The sequence below is a fragment of the Calidris pugnax genome, unplaced genomic scaffold, assembly GCF_001431845.1.
Source record: "Calidris pugnax isolate Ruff unplaced genomic scaffold, ASM143184v1 scaffold188, whole genome shotgun sequence".
Classification (NCBI taxonomy): domain Eukaryota; kingdom Metazoa; phylum Chordata; class Aves; order Charadriiformes; family Scolopacidae; genus Calidris; species Calidris pugnax.
Genome location: NW_015091257.1, coordinates 2403541 through 2420600, shown reverse-complemented (window position 1 = coordinate 2420600; position 17060 = coordinate 2403541). Strand labels below are relative to the sequence as shown.

General features: G+C 37.4%; 1 protein-coding gene across 1 annotated transcript in view; it reads right to left on the bottom strand.

Annotated features, from left to right (window-relative positions):
* GABRG3 (gamma-aminobutyric acid (GABA) A receptor, gamma 3) overlaps positions 1-17060 on the bottom strand; it is a 322700-nt gene that overhangs the window by 58015 nt on the left and 247625 nt on the right. The window lies entirely within an intron of this gene.

The window sequence follows — 17060 nt, the reverse complement described above, 5'->3', positions numbered from 1 at the left end:
TTTTCACGTTTTCTTTTCCTATGGGGAAAAATACTGATTGGTTCTGTCTCTCTGCGTCAGAGATGCAGTTGACTAAGTTGAGGTCCATACACAGGAGTATTCTGCTTTACATATGATCTGAATAAACTGTGCAAACCAATATAGTGTAAAAAAAAGAGCGGAGGAGGGGTGTTGGTGTAAGATGTAAGAAGCTGAAAAGGATAGATTTTTTTAAAAGGGACAATAGTTCTAATGTGGTGTGTGCTACTGTACTTCTAAAATTAGTGCATTACAGTGCAAAAACCCAAATTTTTAATTACTGTGGGATTTTTAAAGTGATTATGCCTTCCAAAGGTTGTGGCATTTAATGAGACATCACCTGACCTCTACAGCAGAAATAGCTTCTGAAAGTCTTACTTTATCAATTTAGCACTTAGTAGTCATAATTAACCATCACGCCAATATTTATTTTCCTTTTTGTTAGAGAATAGTTTTTGCTACAGAAGTCCAACAACAAATATTCAAACAGCCCAATCCATAATAACAGATCATCTAGAAAACAATAGCACACCCATGCTAGTTAAAGCTAGATTGTTCTCTAATGCATAATACAATAAATGCCTATTCATTTAATAATTAATATAGTAGATGTAGCTTGCAAAGAAAATTAAAAGCCTAACAATAACAATAGCCAGTTAATATAACTGTCTCAGCTGTAATCTTTTTTTTTTTTCCCATTGCATCCCTATAAATTTTGAAATTTGCATTACAAAACAACTTCTCTGGTCATGATGCTATTTTGCTGATGTTTTCCTCCTATGAGTGTCGTCTTCACCTTGTTTAAGGTTCTACCCTGCTGTTGCACTCCTCTAAGGTGTGCGTGGCCTTGTTTATCCCTCTCACTAACACAGCATGAAAAGTACCCACCAGTCCCTCAGTTCTAATCCGGAGAAAATGACTATGTGTTAATTCAAAATGCCACATTTGTATATTTCCCATTGATGTAAATAAAGAAGGAAGGACCTGACTGAGTAACAAACACAAACCCTGCCGTTCTCCATGAGAAGTCTTGCTGCCAAGCAGATTTCACTGCCAATTCTGCTGTGCCAATCTGCGAGATTGATCTAAAGGTTAATTATTTTTGGCTGGCAGACTATGTCAGATGATGCAGAGGTACAGTGAAAGAAGTCAAGCTTTGCAGAGCCTCCAAGCACTAGCCCTGCATCCTCTGAAATCTTCTTGAGTCTGGCTTGTATTGGACTAAGCCCTCTGGTCACATTTCTGATAGAAAAACCTCTCCCTCTAACAGAAAGCCCTACATTTTTCCTCAGGAGCCTTGTCAAACTGTCTTCATTTGTGGAAACTTTGATATCTCTCTATCAGTTCAGGAGGGAGGAAGCATCAGATGTCCTCCTCACCATGTGGCTGCTGTGCCCTTAACACCTGGTGACAATGGCAGAGCCACCCTGTCCCCACAGAGCAGTATCAAGACCACAGATGAGGCTGCCATGCTGTCTGCATCCTAATCCTACCTTCTGATTTGCCTCCTGATGAGGAGGAAAGGAAACCCTTGCCCTGTTGTATTCCCTGCACCAGCTCCTGCTCCGGAACTTGTGGCCCAAAGCACCAATTTGTAGATTTTATAGCAGGTAGTAGATTGGGATCCTTTTCTCAGGAAAATTTCACCATAATCATTGTAAGTAAAAATATTTCAAATATCTTGGAAGTGACAAAGATTTTATTTCTTTAAAAGCATTATTTGAAATTGATTCAAAATTATATTTTAACATTTTTTTCCAAATTTCACTGAAAAAAAATTTCTATCAATAAGTCTTGAATTCATATTTTTCCCTGATTTTTTCTCTGCTTTTTTTTTTTATTCCATGGCCACCTCACCAAAAATTCATTACTCTGTCAGTAAGCTTGAAAGCTTGCTATTGTATTATCCAGGGCATAGCTCATTATCCTGGCATGAGCAGCATGTAGTCGGGAATAAATTCACAAGACTCTCGTTCTTCAGGAGTTTTCCTATATTTTTGACTAAGAAGAGAGAGATTCAATTTCAGAATAATTACTTTAGGTATTATTCATTGTCATTTAATAGTAAGCAATTGACTTCAGGAGACCATCATACCCTTTCAATGGTAGTCTCCTTAATCTACAGTCACTGACATCTACTCTTAGAATGGTTGTGTTACTTAGATCAAAGGAGATAAGTACTGGCTATTCAATGGGAGTTGTTTCAACCTGTTAAATAACTGCTAATATGTTCTGCTCCAGTACCATGTGACTTCACTTTTCAATTCATTTAAAGATATAATATTTCTTGTGAAATGGCTACACATCTACTTAGACAGTATATCACTCCTAGGATTCATTTAACTTACAGAATGGACAATTCATGATGGTTCTTCTTTCAGTGATATCCAATATTTCTTGTATACAACCTAATTGCTTCTAGTCCCCTAAGTGCTCTGTGTTAGAAAATATCATAACTAGAGACTTCGGTAGTTCCACAAGAAAATGAAACCTCTGCTGTTCAGCCCTCAACACAACTAAGAGTGCATTATCTACAGAAATGTCTGTTTTCTTTCACTTCCCCAGCATGACAAAAGGCAGTAGATTACCTTAAATCTTGACCTTGTGGCTTCAAGCCACCCATGTTGAACAAATTGCTATCCATCAAGTGTATTTACCCTGTCAGGTTGCTTTAGGTTATGTAAAAATATCCATGCTGCAGCAGGGCAAGGCTCCAGCAGGTCCTGGAGGCTTTCCCAGAGGTGCCAGTAAGGCAGCAAAGGGGGCAGCAAAGGGGACAGCATGGGAAGAAGACAGCCATGACAACCAAGTGTGTGTTCTGTGATACAGACATCCATGTTCTAGCAATCCGGAACTCAGGAGCTTCTTAACCAAAGTCTGTGTCAACACCTTCATTTTCCCTCTCATGAATGTATTTCATTGCCTTTAAATTTTCCTATTTTTTGGCCTGGTGGTTATTTTGTTGTCGGAACTCTAGCTTTTCACATCTTCTGCAGGTTTTAGACTTGTATACTATCAAAGATTCTACAATGCATCTTGAGCAGTTGGCTTTTTGTAAGACTGGTACTATGTGCCTTTGAAAAAACAAGTCAAGAACAAATTTTGTTGAAGTTATTTCTTTAAGAGCCTAGTAGAAAGTATCCTTGTATTCATCTTAGGTAATACTTCCTGTTCTCTTTCACTGAACATACTAATGGCTTTTCCACTTAACATGTAATTGGTATCTTAGTTGCTTTACTCATAGACTGAAACATATAGCTTTTCAAAGTGTACCACTGACTTTAACTCCAATAGTGCAAACATGGATAAATAATATATGCATTTTTTGCTGTTTTGGAGGTGAACCTATTATCAAAGAAAGCCAAATTGTCATGGCAACCTGTGAGATTCTGTGGATTTTGTTTTATCTCCTTTTCATTACTGGAATAATTGAACTCATGTTACCACATCTTCTCACAGCACCACCATGTAATTTATAGCTGACAGGTTAAGAATATTTAAACTACATTCATCATCTTCATAGTGCTTTACTTTCTATGGAGACTGATTTGTGCAGAAGCCTCCACCAAAATGCTGAAAAAATTGTCATGGCCAGAAATATCTCCAGGCCAAATAAGATGCATGTGCAATCACAAGTTAGCCATGAAAAGTGGTGTCAAGTGGTCCTGAAGCACATCTGCTACAGGAGTCAACACTGATGGAAAATCAGCAACTTCCATAACATAACCATTGACATATCCATGCTTGTTAGTGCATACTGGCTCTAACCTTGATTTCCCCAATACTGTTTTTGATCAGGGCATCCTAGATCAATGACTGAGTCTTTCTTTCACCTTCTTTTCTGTGGTAATGGGTCTATTTTAGGAAGTGAGTAGAGATGGGAAGAAGATGGTAGGATGGGGATCATGTCAAAAAAGACACAGACCAATTGAAGAACCAGTTTCTTTCTAAAAAACTTTCCTCAAAAACGTATCCAAGGCATGGAAATACAGAGATGCATGGAAAAATAACCCCAGCCCCTTTCATCTCTCCAGACATATTTTCCTGATCTGTGAAATCAATTTATTTTGCTGCTGTTTCTCCACACTTTGTATTCAAACATAACACAGGCAGACCCAGCTTGTAGCAGAAGGAATAATGCAACAAGGAAGCTCATCTCTCCTTCTAGCCTTGGAAAAATTGGTATTCTCAGAGCATGTTATGAGGAGTTAATGAAAGCAGCAGCAAAGCTGAAAATGTGGGGGAAGCAGGCAAGAAAGGATCGGTTTGCTTAAGTCTCTGCCAGGAGGCTGATGCTTATGACAGGAGTGTATATCCGGAAGATGTAGCTGGATTCTGGGAGGGTTCTGTTTTTCCAGGGATGTTAGATATACAAAGTCAGGAGAAAGGATGATCTGAAAAACAAGCTGTCGCCAGCAGCTAGTGATCAGAGTTTACACCACAGGCATGGAGGGAGTATGGTAGATTTGACTGCTGCTGATGAAGGTGATCAGGAGAGGGTGGATGCCCTGACACAATTAGAGGCAGGCAATGAGCAGCCCTTCGCACCTTAGAGCCTGCTGCTTCCAGTCATGCTTTGCTTCCTTGAATGCTACCCAGTAAACTCTTCTTCAGACTAATTGGGAGACCCCTGTCAGCACAGCCCCAGGCAGATGAAGAGGGAAACCCCTGTCAACACAGCACCAGCCGTATGAGGATAATGAAGGCTAGAAATTCACCTTTCTCTGATGCCGTGCTGTGGATGACAAATCATATGCTTCCACAGAAGCTGCTTGGGCTCTTTTTCTTGTTAGCAGTCATTACAAATGCTCTCCCTTTTCAGGAAGAAAGCTGCATTTTTAATCCAACTTTCTTAACATTCTGGAGGAAGCAATTTCTCAGTGATCTATTCCTGTTATCTGTCTGGTGTTTGTTCTCAGAAGGTGTTTGTGCTATTGACTGGAAGAATCCTGGAAGTTCCCTGTTAGAAATGAGAATACTTTGGATTTCATGATTATATGCACTTATTAAGCAAAATTAAATGGCAGAAAGAGCAAAGTTTTAGTTCAATTATTTTAAAATAAAAATTAGGGAATATAGAAAATACATTATGTCTTTTAAGGAGGAACCACTCGGTTTAGATGGAAGGAGAAGCAGGGAAAGAGAATGGAGACAATTATTTACTTAAGATCTATTGAGAAAATACTCATGATAATTTCATGCATATGGATTTCATTTTCATCTGTCAATAAATGAAGGTAACTAGAACTCTCTTTTATTTTTTTTTTAAAGAGGCATTTTAAAAGACACCTATAATTAAAAAAAAGATAAATGTGAATGTTGTAAAGATAGCTTTAAAACGTGATTTATTTCAGCAGTTGTAGGTAATTGCACTTAGATGATAACTACAGCAATTATAAACGTTATTCTTTGCCCTGTTTGCTTGCATTGGTAATTGACACCTTATTAACAGTACATCAACTCATGAAAAAAAATCAACCAACATAGCCATAACTGCATAATAATGTATCTAATACTGCCCTGAAGTTAGAGGATACATCTCCCAATGAAGAGAACAAAGTTTTTCAACCTTAAAATGTGTTTTGATATGATCACTTCAGCTAAGAACTAGAGAATCCAATCATCTCTATTGACAGTAATGCTTAATTATCCTTTTACCCACAACTAATTCTTTTTTTTTGAGAGAGAAGTGCTAGAATGCTAATACTATTTACTGGTACATTATAAAGTAGCTTAGCTTTTGGGAGGAACTTGTGGCATCAATACATCTTTTGGGCCTTCAGAATAGAAAGGAAGAAAAGACAAGTGTTGCTGTCAGAGAAGTAAGTCCCAAAAGAAGGATTTTCTGTTAACCGGCTCTTGTAGGAGGTTTTCCTTGTTTCTTGGTACTCATAGATAAATTGTAATCTTAGCTTGGGGAAAGCATAGAAGAGAGTAAAAAGGTGAAAATTGGAAGGGAAAGAAGGCAAAGAAGAAAAAATGGAATTGTACTGAAACAAGAGACAGAAGTTTTCCATTGAAGATATTTTGAGATGTGTCTTTTCCATGTGCTCACTTTCTGAGAAAAATCTTAGTTTTCTTTTAAAATCTAACACATGCTCTCATATATGGGTACTACAATTTTGTCAGACATAGCCCTAGTAGTGAAAATCCCTATTCCAAGTATGCTAAGAGATAGGTGGAACAGCTTGAAATTATATTAAAAAGCTAAGACAATTCTTTGGGTCATCATAACTTTGTATTCTGCCTTTAAGCTCACTAAACAATTTTACTCTTGATTCATTTGCAATTGGTGCCAAGAGTGATTTCATTTTGGAAAATAGTTGGTTTTATCATCTATTGTCCCTATAATTACACTTTTCTATTGTCTTGCATATGCCTTCTCCTTTTCTGAAAAAAAGAGGAAAAAAAAATAGCAGTCCCATCTTATAGCCTGTCTTAATGTTTTGTTATGCATTTTTATTTATTTAAATATTTTTACTGCTTGCCTAACCGTTCTATTTGGAAGGCAATATTCAGAAGCCTCATGTGCAACAATTGCTTTTCCCTATCTGTTTGCATTGCTCTGGGCAGCAGATTATCTCACAAATTATTCTGCTGTTAATAGAACATCTGATAGATGTTCAGATTCCTCTGATTTAGCTATATGGCATCCCCATTCCTAACATCATTAATGGTTAATAGGCTCATCTCACTCCTAACTTACTGGATATAAACTGTATCTGAGATAAGGAGAGTGTTCTTACACAGATGAGTGTACTGAGGACATCTGTAGAAATGTTGTCTAGCCATATGCAGTCTTGTTCATGCTTTTTACGTAATGGACACTTCACCCCAACCACCTGTTCTGTTGTGTATGGAACAACATGAAGATTTCACCCTCCATTTTCTGGAATATCAGCTTTGCAGAGAAAAAAAAAATGAAACTCCTGAAGTTGTTTTTCCTAGCTCAGGTTCTCTCCTGATCTGAATTATTCTGGAATATGTACTCATATTATTTATTTAGAACTTTTCTGCTTATACACAAAAATGACAGGAGGAGACAGAATTTCATTTTCTAGCTCCTGTAGTGATTTTTCCTTGCTATTTCATAATGATTGAGAGGCCTCACATTTGTGTGTCATTGAAGACAAAGAATAGTCCAAGATTTTATTAATAATGTGGTTTAGATATTTTTTGATACTATATACCAAGTCTCACGTTTTTATGCTCTTATTTTATAAGAGGAAAGTTTCAGAAATGTATGGCAAAGAGATGGCCTTTCAGAGTCTGCTGGGATCCTGTGCTGCTGCTTTGCCCTACTCTAGGTCATATATACCACAGCCAGATATGCACAGGGATAGGAGGCTTCACCTGGGAATTTGCTGTTCTCGGGGGGATTTGAGGTAAGATTTGACCAGCTGGAAGTCTCCTCTCTCCTCCCTTCTTTCATCTGGACTTCATGTGGCCTACAACGCTGACTGAATGATGGTGAGAATTCAAAGAGCTAGGTACTACTGCTGAGACTTCATCCTCATTATTATACTGCTAAATATGTGCATTGAGTTCTGTAATAGAAAACAAACAGTGTAAAATATTGTATAATGTAGAATATTTTAGCAGCTAAAATTTTGTGTTTAGCTGACTGCATGAACTCAAATGAGAAGAAAAAAATCACTTGTCTTTACAGTTTGTAACTGACTAACAAAGAATAGTATGCTGCATGCAAGATTTTCTCATGTCTATTCAAACATGAATTTTGTGCTGGATGTGTTGAGGGAAAATTTTGAGGTGTTTCCCAGGACTCTTTTCTGAGATGTGAAAGGTCTGAGTGGTTGCATACTCAGGTAGTATCTCGGGCAGATGTAAGTGATGGACTAAGATTTCCTTAAGACTATCATGATGAAAACAATAACATTGCTTACTTCATCCATTGCTTTGTACACAAAGAGCTGAAAAAATGTGTTTTAGCTCATCTGACAAAATATAATGAACAAGTAAGAATTCTGATGGACACTCAGACCTCTAGTAAAGTAAACAACATGGCCATAAATAGCCCAGGAAATGAAAGAAAATACACCTGTAAAAATTTTTTTCCATTCAAGTAGGGAGGAATGGAATGAAGATAATTTACTTACAGGTTTCTCCCTTTCATTTACAAGCAGTCTATCTAAACTTTTTATTGCAACACTTTGATATGAAGATTTCTTTAATACTGAGAACTCATTTTGTGTTTTTCACATGGACATGACAGTATTTAAAGATTATGCTAAACATGCTTGCTCATATTCCAACTGCAAAAAATTAGTATGTATATGTTATGTATGAGTGCAACTAAAAGAGGGATATCCATTAGCAGCAAGATAATACAATATTATGATCAGAAGTATACTGTTAACAACATATAAATATAAGTAAATAAGCTATTTGTTGTACAAAGTTTATAAAAAAGAACTGGCAAGGTATAGCCTGTATTTCTAAGGCAGGCAAGAATACTTTGTATTCTTATACAAAATAATAATAATAATAATAATAATAATAATAATAATAATAATAACAGAGTAAGCATAGATTAAAAAAAATGCATTTGCTACTTGAATGTTAACTGCTACAATGAAATAATAATAGCATCCACAGAAGTATTAGCATCCACCTATTTAACATTGCCTAATTTCTTAGGCTAGAAATATACTACAACCTATTTGCATTGTCCCATGTACAGAAATCTTCTATCCATTTTCAATTACAAAAGTCATTGTAGTTATATATTCAACTTACATAGTCCATAGGTTTTGTGACTAGCCTGAACTGTACATTTTCAGACCCATGAAAATGAAAATTTAGGTATCAACAATGCTTTTTCTGAATTGCGATGAAACCCATTTCAGGCTTCACAGGAGCTACACCAGCAAAGCCTGTGGGTTTACAGAAGCCATCAGAAATGTGCTATGCTGAGTCAACGTAGCATCAATGGAAGGATGTTACGAATCAAAGATTTCCATACAAGACTTTTATGACTTTTTTATAGGTCTTCTCAGAAGGCATCATGAATGGGTAATAAAAGGTAAAACACCAGAACACTCAAAACTGAAAACAGAGTCCTTTCTGAGTACTGTCAGTTCATAGAATAAAACAATAATTTGCAGCATAAAAGCAAAACTAAAAAGAAAATTTCATTAGGCCTGAGATTAAGCAGGGTTAACTTTTAAAATATGTGTGAAATAATGTTGTTGATGTTGAAAAAAAAATCCCATACAAACATTTTTTTTGTTGAAAGACTCACTTATCTGTTTTTCATCACAGTGTAACATGAACTGATATTGGAAAATCAAAATTACTTATTTATGAGTAGATTCCTCTAGTCAGTTTTCTCAGTCTATCAGCTATTTAAAAAGAAATGAGTGGTATCTCTTTATTCACATAGTTATTATTCTGTATGTAGATTTATTGTCATTTACATACAGACTAAAATTCACATACAATCAGTTTTTATAGCTCTGTAAATTGAAACAACAAAGAAATTTCTGGTTTTTGTAATATATTGCAAATTTTCAATCTTAGTTCCTTAGGACTTGTCTGCACCTTATTGGCACAGCCTACAAGCCTAGGCAACCAAAAATAAATGTAAACATACTTTTTTCTGTCTCATGCTTACAAAAATAACACTTCCTGAAAAGATCATGGCTAAAATGTAATCTCCCTGTTCTTAATAACAGCTCATCAGAAATTATCTGATGAAATGAAGTTTCAGATTAACAGGACACTTTGTTGATTCTGACATATTTATAGTCACACTCAATTAAATTAGTGAGAGCACTGCACTGTTTTCATTTAACATCAGCAACAGTATTATGATGAATACATAAATACATTAATTTTGCATTCACTAAATTTGGCATTCCTCTTCTCTGAAAGCATTTATCAATGCCTTGGTTTGTCATTTACTTTCCAAGTACCTCAGGGCTGCTCCTTCTCCACTTAATGCCTTTTTTTCCCAAAAACCCTCTAGTATTTGTATCTCATATGCTCTCAGGATACTGCTGATTGAAATTAGCTGATGTCCCTGTGTAGTAAACTAGTCCAAGTATTCTTCATGTTTTTTTCTCACCTTTTGAGGTACTTGTATTGATCACAGTGATCTTTCTGTGATGTGTCTGTGTATCTCAACACCTTAATGTCTTGTCTGGGTATGCTATTTTAAGCACATGAAACTGTTATTTTGGTTAGCTTTACTTTAGCTCAGCTAAAACATTTTTTCTAAAGCTTCTGAGGAGTCTTAATCTTTTACTGTTCTTCTCTGACCCCCACAGTGACTACAAATCTCAGTATCTTACAGTACACAATAGGGTAAATTCTGAGTCTCCTCATAGTTTCTTTCTCAATTTCTGGTCCTAGACTCTAATCATGATCTAAATCTCTTAAGATGATCAGTTATTGCTCTAAACTTGAAGAGCTGTGGAGGAGGTAAGGCTGAAGAAGCCACCTCACTAATGTTTTTGCTTGATAAAACAAAGATATCAGCTGTTCTTCTCTCATGCATTTCAGTTTTCCTTGTGCTACAGTACTCCTCAGCTCTTAGATTCATAGATAGTTTTGCCCGTAGTTGACTGAGAACTTTTAAGATCAGGTTCTTCAGTACCTTGTTTCAGAACAAAGTATCATCTGAAATAAGCCTATGTACCAACTGTACAGAGTGTTGTGTTACTTCATTTTCCACTAAAGCTTTAAAGCAGCAGCATTGTACACCAGCACAAAACACAATTGACTCCAACAGCTCTGAATTGTCCGGAGGCTACAGCTCCCCCAAGTCCTTCCAGGGCATCAGGCAGCTGCCACCATTCAAAAAAACCCAAATGTCATGGCTACAAGGGTGCTCCAAGCTGCAGTCCCAGGAGCCTGACAGCCCTGTCCCAGAAAAAGGTGTTTTCTGGCCCTTGGCTGATTGACAGTGAAATTGCTTTTCCTATGGCACTTTAAATGACAATGATGCCAGTTTTACAAAGCAGTTGCCAGGTTCTGTCAGAATTATTTGTTCTTGGAAAATGTGTGCCCATGTTTCGGAAAGAAAATATTGTCTGTATAACCAGATCATGGAAAAATATTTTTTTTTGTTGTTTATATTTAGAAAAAGAAAAACATTAGAGAACAGTAAGACTCTTTGTGCATGACCCTATCTGTGAAAATTGCTTTTTTGGGGATTTTTTGGGGAGGTAAAATTTCAGTTTCTTCCCATGTTACCCATTATTCTGCAATTTTGTTACTCCTCATATCCCAGCACCACTCTGAACACTTCTGAAAAGTGCATGGCTGCCATTTCACAGCTATTCCAGGATGTGCATAAATCACACTGACAACTATTAAAAAAAAATAAATTAAAAAAACCCTAGTCAGAAAATCAAAACCTCAGCAGTTTTTGCTTCGTGTGTCTCTAGGCTAAGTTACAGTAATTAAATCTTTTTTAGCTTGGTTTGCTTAGGAAATGAGGCTTATGTAATTATATTCATTGTCTATGTTTATGTGCATGCGATCTGTCCTTGCTTTTGCGCCCATTCACCAAATTTATTGAAATTTGATGGAAGAAGGTAAGACTCATATATTCTATAGTCTGCAAAAAGAAGCTCCCAAACAAGGGAGACATTTCTTAATAATTCCCCTCAAGGAGGAAAAGGCTGCAGCCTTATGAAGGATCAGAGAAAGGCCACAGATGCTCGTCCTCAAGTCATATGACCGTGGGCTATTGGCCCTGATATGGTCCTGCAATGAGAAATGCAGCTGATACCAAAAATACTGGACTACTCTGGCTGAGAGGACTGGTCCTATAAAAAAAAGGAGGTGAGCAGAGCAGCTGCCCTTAAAAACAGATAAGCGGGCTCATCCAGTCCTACTGCCACAGATGTTGCAGAGCTCATTGTCTCAATTTTGAGTCTCAAAAAGTCTCCTGACATCATCTGTAGTACATAATTTCATTTGTGGTGTGTCATTTGTCACATATTTCTCCAACAGCACCACTTCTTTTAGCATCCTTCCCAAAAGATCTTTTCCTACTACCACCCAGCGATTTGGTATATACTATATTTAATTGGGTCTTGGACTGCTCAAGTGGCTTTGCCCAAGGACACTGACAAGTAGGGGTTCTCATCCTTAAAAAAAATTGTCATCAAGGAGGCTTCCTGGGCACTGCTTTCTGCTTCTCAGTGAACATAGGTTTTTCAGCTGCAATGGCTGACTTTGCCATGACATACTATTGTTTCATTCCAATTACATTCATTTGAAGATGATTCAAAATGTGTCCCAACCAGATCGCTGCTGAAAAAGAGACTTCTCCATTCACATCACCCTAACCCTTTTGGGCTTCTATCCTTATCTCAAATTTTATTCCTGGATTTTCTTTCCAGCCTATAGCATTGCCCTTCCATTAACATATTTTGGAAAGGGTATGTGCTTTAATTATCTCCTTTTTCCCCATCTGTCCCCTACATTTCCTGGGTATTTAAAATCCCATTGCAAGTGACCTTCATTCGGTTTGCTCGTTCATTGAGGACAACTTGCCAAAGATGGTAGAAGCAGCCATTGTTGAAAACTTTGCCAGGACAGGAAGCTCAGCTCCAAAACACACAGCCCATGTCCCAGGGGAGAGAGTCCTCACAGAAGCATGGAGTAAAGTGATACAAATGCAAGGGCCTCAGATGGTTGGTCTAAGTCTTTAAGTCTTGTACAAGCTTTCCAAGGCTCTGGCATGGGCAAAAGGCTCAGCAGAAACATTCACACTGCTGCCCCAGACAGCAGACTACTGCTGACTTTGCCTATCTTGGTGCTGCCTCTCCTTGCTTGCCAGGAGCAGGTTTTTAAAGCACAGAAATCAAGATGGCAAGAATTAATACACAACTGAAAGAGGAGAGCAAAGGGTGCTCTGCAGCCCAAAATATGCTCCTTGACTTATACTTTGCATGCTAGAACAACCAGAAGAATATAAGGTGAGCTGGGCACAGGGGCAGCATTTATTTTCCATTTGTAAGTGAACCCCACTGAGAAAGGAACAGGATAAAATTCAAGCTAGAATCTAAATATGTTGAAAACCTGCAATTACCTATTGCAAGATTTCCGGAACAAGAGAGGATAAAATTTTGTGGAAGTAAGAGCTCCCTTTCTTGAATGATAGGTCAGAAGCTGTTATTCAGGCTTAACTCTAGTAACAATAAAAATCATGTTTCTCAGCTAAAGAAAAGAGAAGCAGCTCCATCACCCACTCATTACAGCAGTGTATCTAGTTGTACAAAACTCCCTCTTCTAATTGTCAACAGTTTCCTATTTCCTTTGAAAGGGGTTACCAAAGTCCAGGGCTGCTTGCCCGGGGTTCCCACACCTTTCACAGAAAGGTACCCACACCTTGCACAGAAATTTGACCATCTGTAATGAAACCATCTGTCTGTGTGCGACAAATCTTGCTCCTTTGTGCAAAAAGTCTCCCATGTCTGCTAACTTGGCAGCCTAAATAAACACATGCACAGAATAATAACTGTCCTGGCTTTTCATCTGGTTTGGCAACGGAAATTTTCAAAGGAAAGAAACAACAGCACCTGTAATCACGGTTACTGGACCACACTGCAAAGCAAACAATGTGTTAGCCCTCCCAACATCAGTCACCCTCCTCTCATCAATAAAGTTCAGTGGACTTCCATGAATGAGGTTGTGTGATAGGTAAAGAGGGAAAATGGGGCTGAAGTCTACACTTGCAGCACAGTTTGGCAAATTTGACTAGCATATGAAACCAGTTGCCCTACCTTAGAAACCACAGAGCTTTTTCCACAGTAGGCTAGAATGAAAAGTTATGATCTCCTGAAAGCACTACCTCCACCTTTTATTTCTCTTTCTCTTTTTTTTTTTTTTTTCTTTTTTTTTTTTTTTCTTTTTTTTTTTTTTTCTTTTTTTTTTTTTTTCTTTTTTTTTTTTTTTCTTTTTTTTTTTTTTTCTTTTTTTTTTTTTTTCTTTTTTTTTTTTTTTCTTTTTTTTTTTTTTTCTTTTTTTTTTTTTTTCTTTTTTTTTTTTTTTCTTTAATCAATAGACATATATAACATATTGACTCACCCTTCAATTCAACACCCCCATATCTGGGTGCAAAGAGTGAGAGAAATGGTGTACTGAGGAACTAGGTGAGAGAGAGAAATTGCCTCTGCCTTCTACTGCGCAGTGGTAGAGAAGAGGTAGGATGCTCATTATGTTTGCTTTATCTTGGTGAGAATATGTCACATAGTATTTTAAGTGTTTATTGGCACCCTTATAAAACTTTGGTATCCTCCTCTCTCCCTGATCGCTTTCTATATACTGCTATTTGCTCAGCAGTGCTTCCTTTTGTGATACTTAACTATTTTGAGCTTCTAAGCCACTGTATTATGAAAAGAAAAGTATATATTTCTCATGTTTCCAGAGAAGCTCATTAGCATGTCAGGCATGGTAATTAGCTGCAGTGCTCCTCACTTTGGAACAGGATGGTACATGTGAGAGGACACTGTGCAAATGTCCTCCATGTGAAAAGGCAGGCATAACTTTTTTTTTTTTTTTTTTTTGTGCTGGAACAGATGCTTCTGGTGCTTGGAGACCCCTTAATCTGCTTCTCATTAAAAAATGTCATCCAGTCTCTGGGGAATAACTTTGGGCCTATATTTCTCCTTACTTTTTGATGAGAGTAAGATATTGGTGAGAGTTATTTATAGGAGATTATAATGGCTGCAGATGCTTTGAAGAGATCATTTTATAAGGCATGTTTCCTTTATAACTGCACAGAAGTGCACAGAGAATTTTAAGAGTGAAAATTCACTTTTTCAGACTCAGCATCTCATAATGAGCTGGCACCTGCTGCTCATCTGTGTTATAATGAAGTCAAGCAATGCCCCTCAAAACTGGCTAAATTTTGAAACCAAGTAATGACATATGGAGAGGTAGATGTTGATGCTGCTGCATAGGCTGCCTAACAGATTGCTTCAGTTAGGTGCTATGTGTAATATGAAGTACATTTTAACTACAAAAGGGACCTCAAAGTCTCACCCTTAATGTAGACTGCTTATAGCACAGTTTGTATAAAACATGAGGAGATAAGGGCTAAAGGGAGAAATTCTTTCCAGTCAGCCAAATACTGCTAGATTTTTCAATTAAAAATCTATTTAAAAATAAAACCAAACCAACAGCAACACAAAACCCTGGCGACTTCAAAAGCAGTGACTGACTGACTGTTTTTAAGTATCAAAGGAAATGTGTCTCTCGTGCACTCCTTGAATTCTTTCTAAACCCAATATATAACCAGAACACTTTCAGGACAGTGCAAAACTGAAACTGTCCCACAGCTGGAGCGCAGGATATATAATGGAAGAGTTAGAGCTCTGGCAATGATGATATAGCCCATCCTCAGGAGATATTTACGACTTAGTTATGACTTTGTTGTGAGATGCAGGGAAGGAGGCATGTAACTGCGCTGTACCAGAGACAAGGCTGAGAAGCCACCGTGATCCAGTTCCCTGATCTCTTTGATTGAGGAGGTAGCCACATATACTTTTAATTAAAATTTTCTATTTCTGACCCACCAGTTCTGTTGGTGGGTGAGAAGGCAAAGTAAAGCCCTTATCCACTTCCTGGAGTGAAACAGAAACATGGCTACAATGAGTCTGGTTGCCTTGTCCCTTCTTCCCTGCTTGCACAGGCAACTCATCAGGAGCACAGGGAGTCTGACATCAATCTCAATTGGATTACCATGCGAATCATATGCCCAGCCTTCATTTCCAGAGGCTGCAAAATGTCCCCTATGTAGATACAGATGATTGATGCGGAGGAAGCCCACATGCCAATCAACATCACACCATCATGATCCTTATGATTGCTGAAATATGAAAAGTGCAGCTGAAGTTAAACACTATGGTAGCTGATATTTATAACATCCACAGCAGGTGCAGAAATTTCCGAATTCCCTTCCCTGTGTTTATGAAACGAATGTTGCCAAGAAAAGGGAGTTAGTAGAACAGCAGTACTGAAGATACATGGTATCAAATTAGTACAGCAAAAAATAAAGAAGTCCATAGACTATACATGAAAGACTACTCTAATATTTTTTCTATATCCATATATCCTTCCACTATGCATAATTCTTTAAATTTTTAACTTTCTATACATGAAAGACTACTCTAATATTTTTTTCTGTATCCATATATCCTTCCACTATTCATAATTCTTTAAATTTTTAACTTCAATTTGCATCTCACTAGATATCAATCTGGCCTACTGTGTTTTAAATAATAATGAAAGATAGCCTTTTTGTAAATCTTCAAAATGTAGTGCTTTGCTTAAACCGATTGACACCTAGATTAGTATTCTGAGTCAAAAAAGTGCTCCTTTCTGTATTTTTTGTCAATCTTTGCATTTGAAAAAAAGGTGAGGTGGCAATGCAGACACATAATACTAAATTCAGAAACTCCATTAAATTTGAAAGGATTATCATTGCTTGCATAACAGCTTGTTTCAATGAGATGTCAAATATTGTTTGAAATGAATAGCCTGGCATTACGGCTAGGTGTGATTCAAGATATTGAAGTTTCTAGGTGATCTGAGAGAGATTTCTTATTTTCCTCTTGCAACATGCCATTGGATTAACCACTTTTTAAGAATAAAGCACACTTCTATAATGGAGAAGCAGATATCTGGGGGGAGGGGAGGGTGGTATCTTATCTGTGTAGGTCAATTTATAGCTCAGGTTGGATTTTACTCATGCTTTCTCATGTCTAGTGGGATGTAATATCCCACAAGACTAGATGTCTCACATCTAGTGACTGATGAGATATAACTGAGCCTGGGCGCCACATGGCAGAATGCCATGTCTGTTATGGCAGCGCTAAAGGCAATCGTCCTTGGAACAGAATGGCTTTTCTCCAAGACAATATCAATCCCATTGAGATCCAGTGTGTCCCTCCAAGTTTTTTCATTCTTATGGCCCTTCCCCAAAGAACAGATCTCACCTATATGACTGTTGCCATTCAGCCGTGCAACATTATGCAGCTATTCCAGACCTTTTCCTCTAGGAG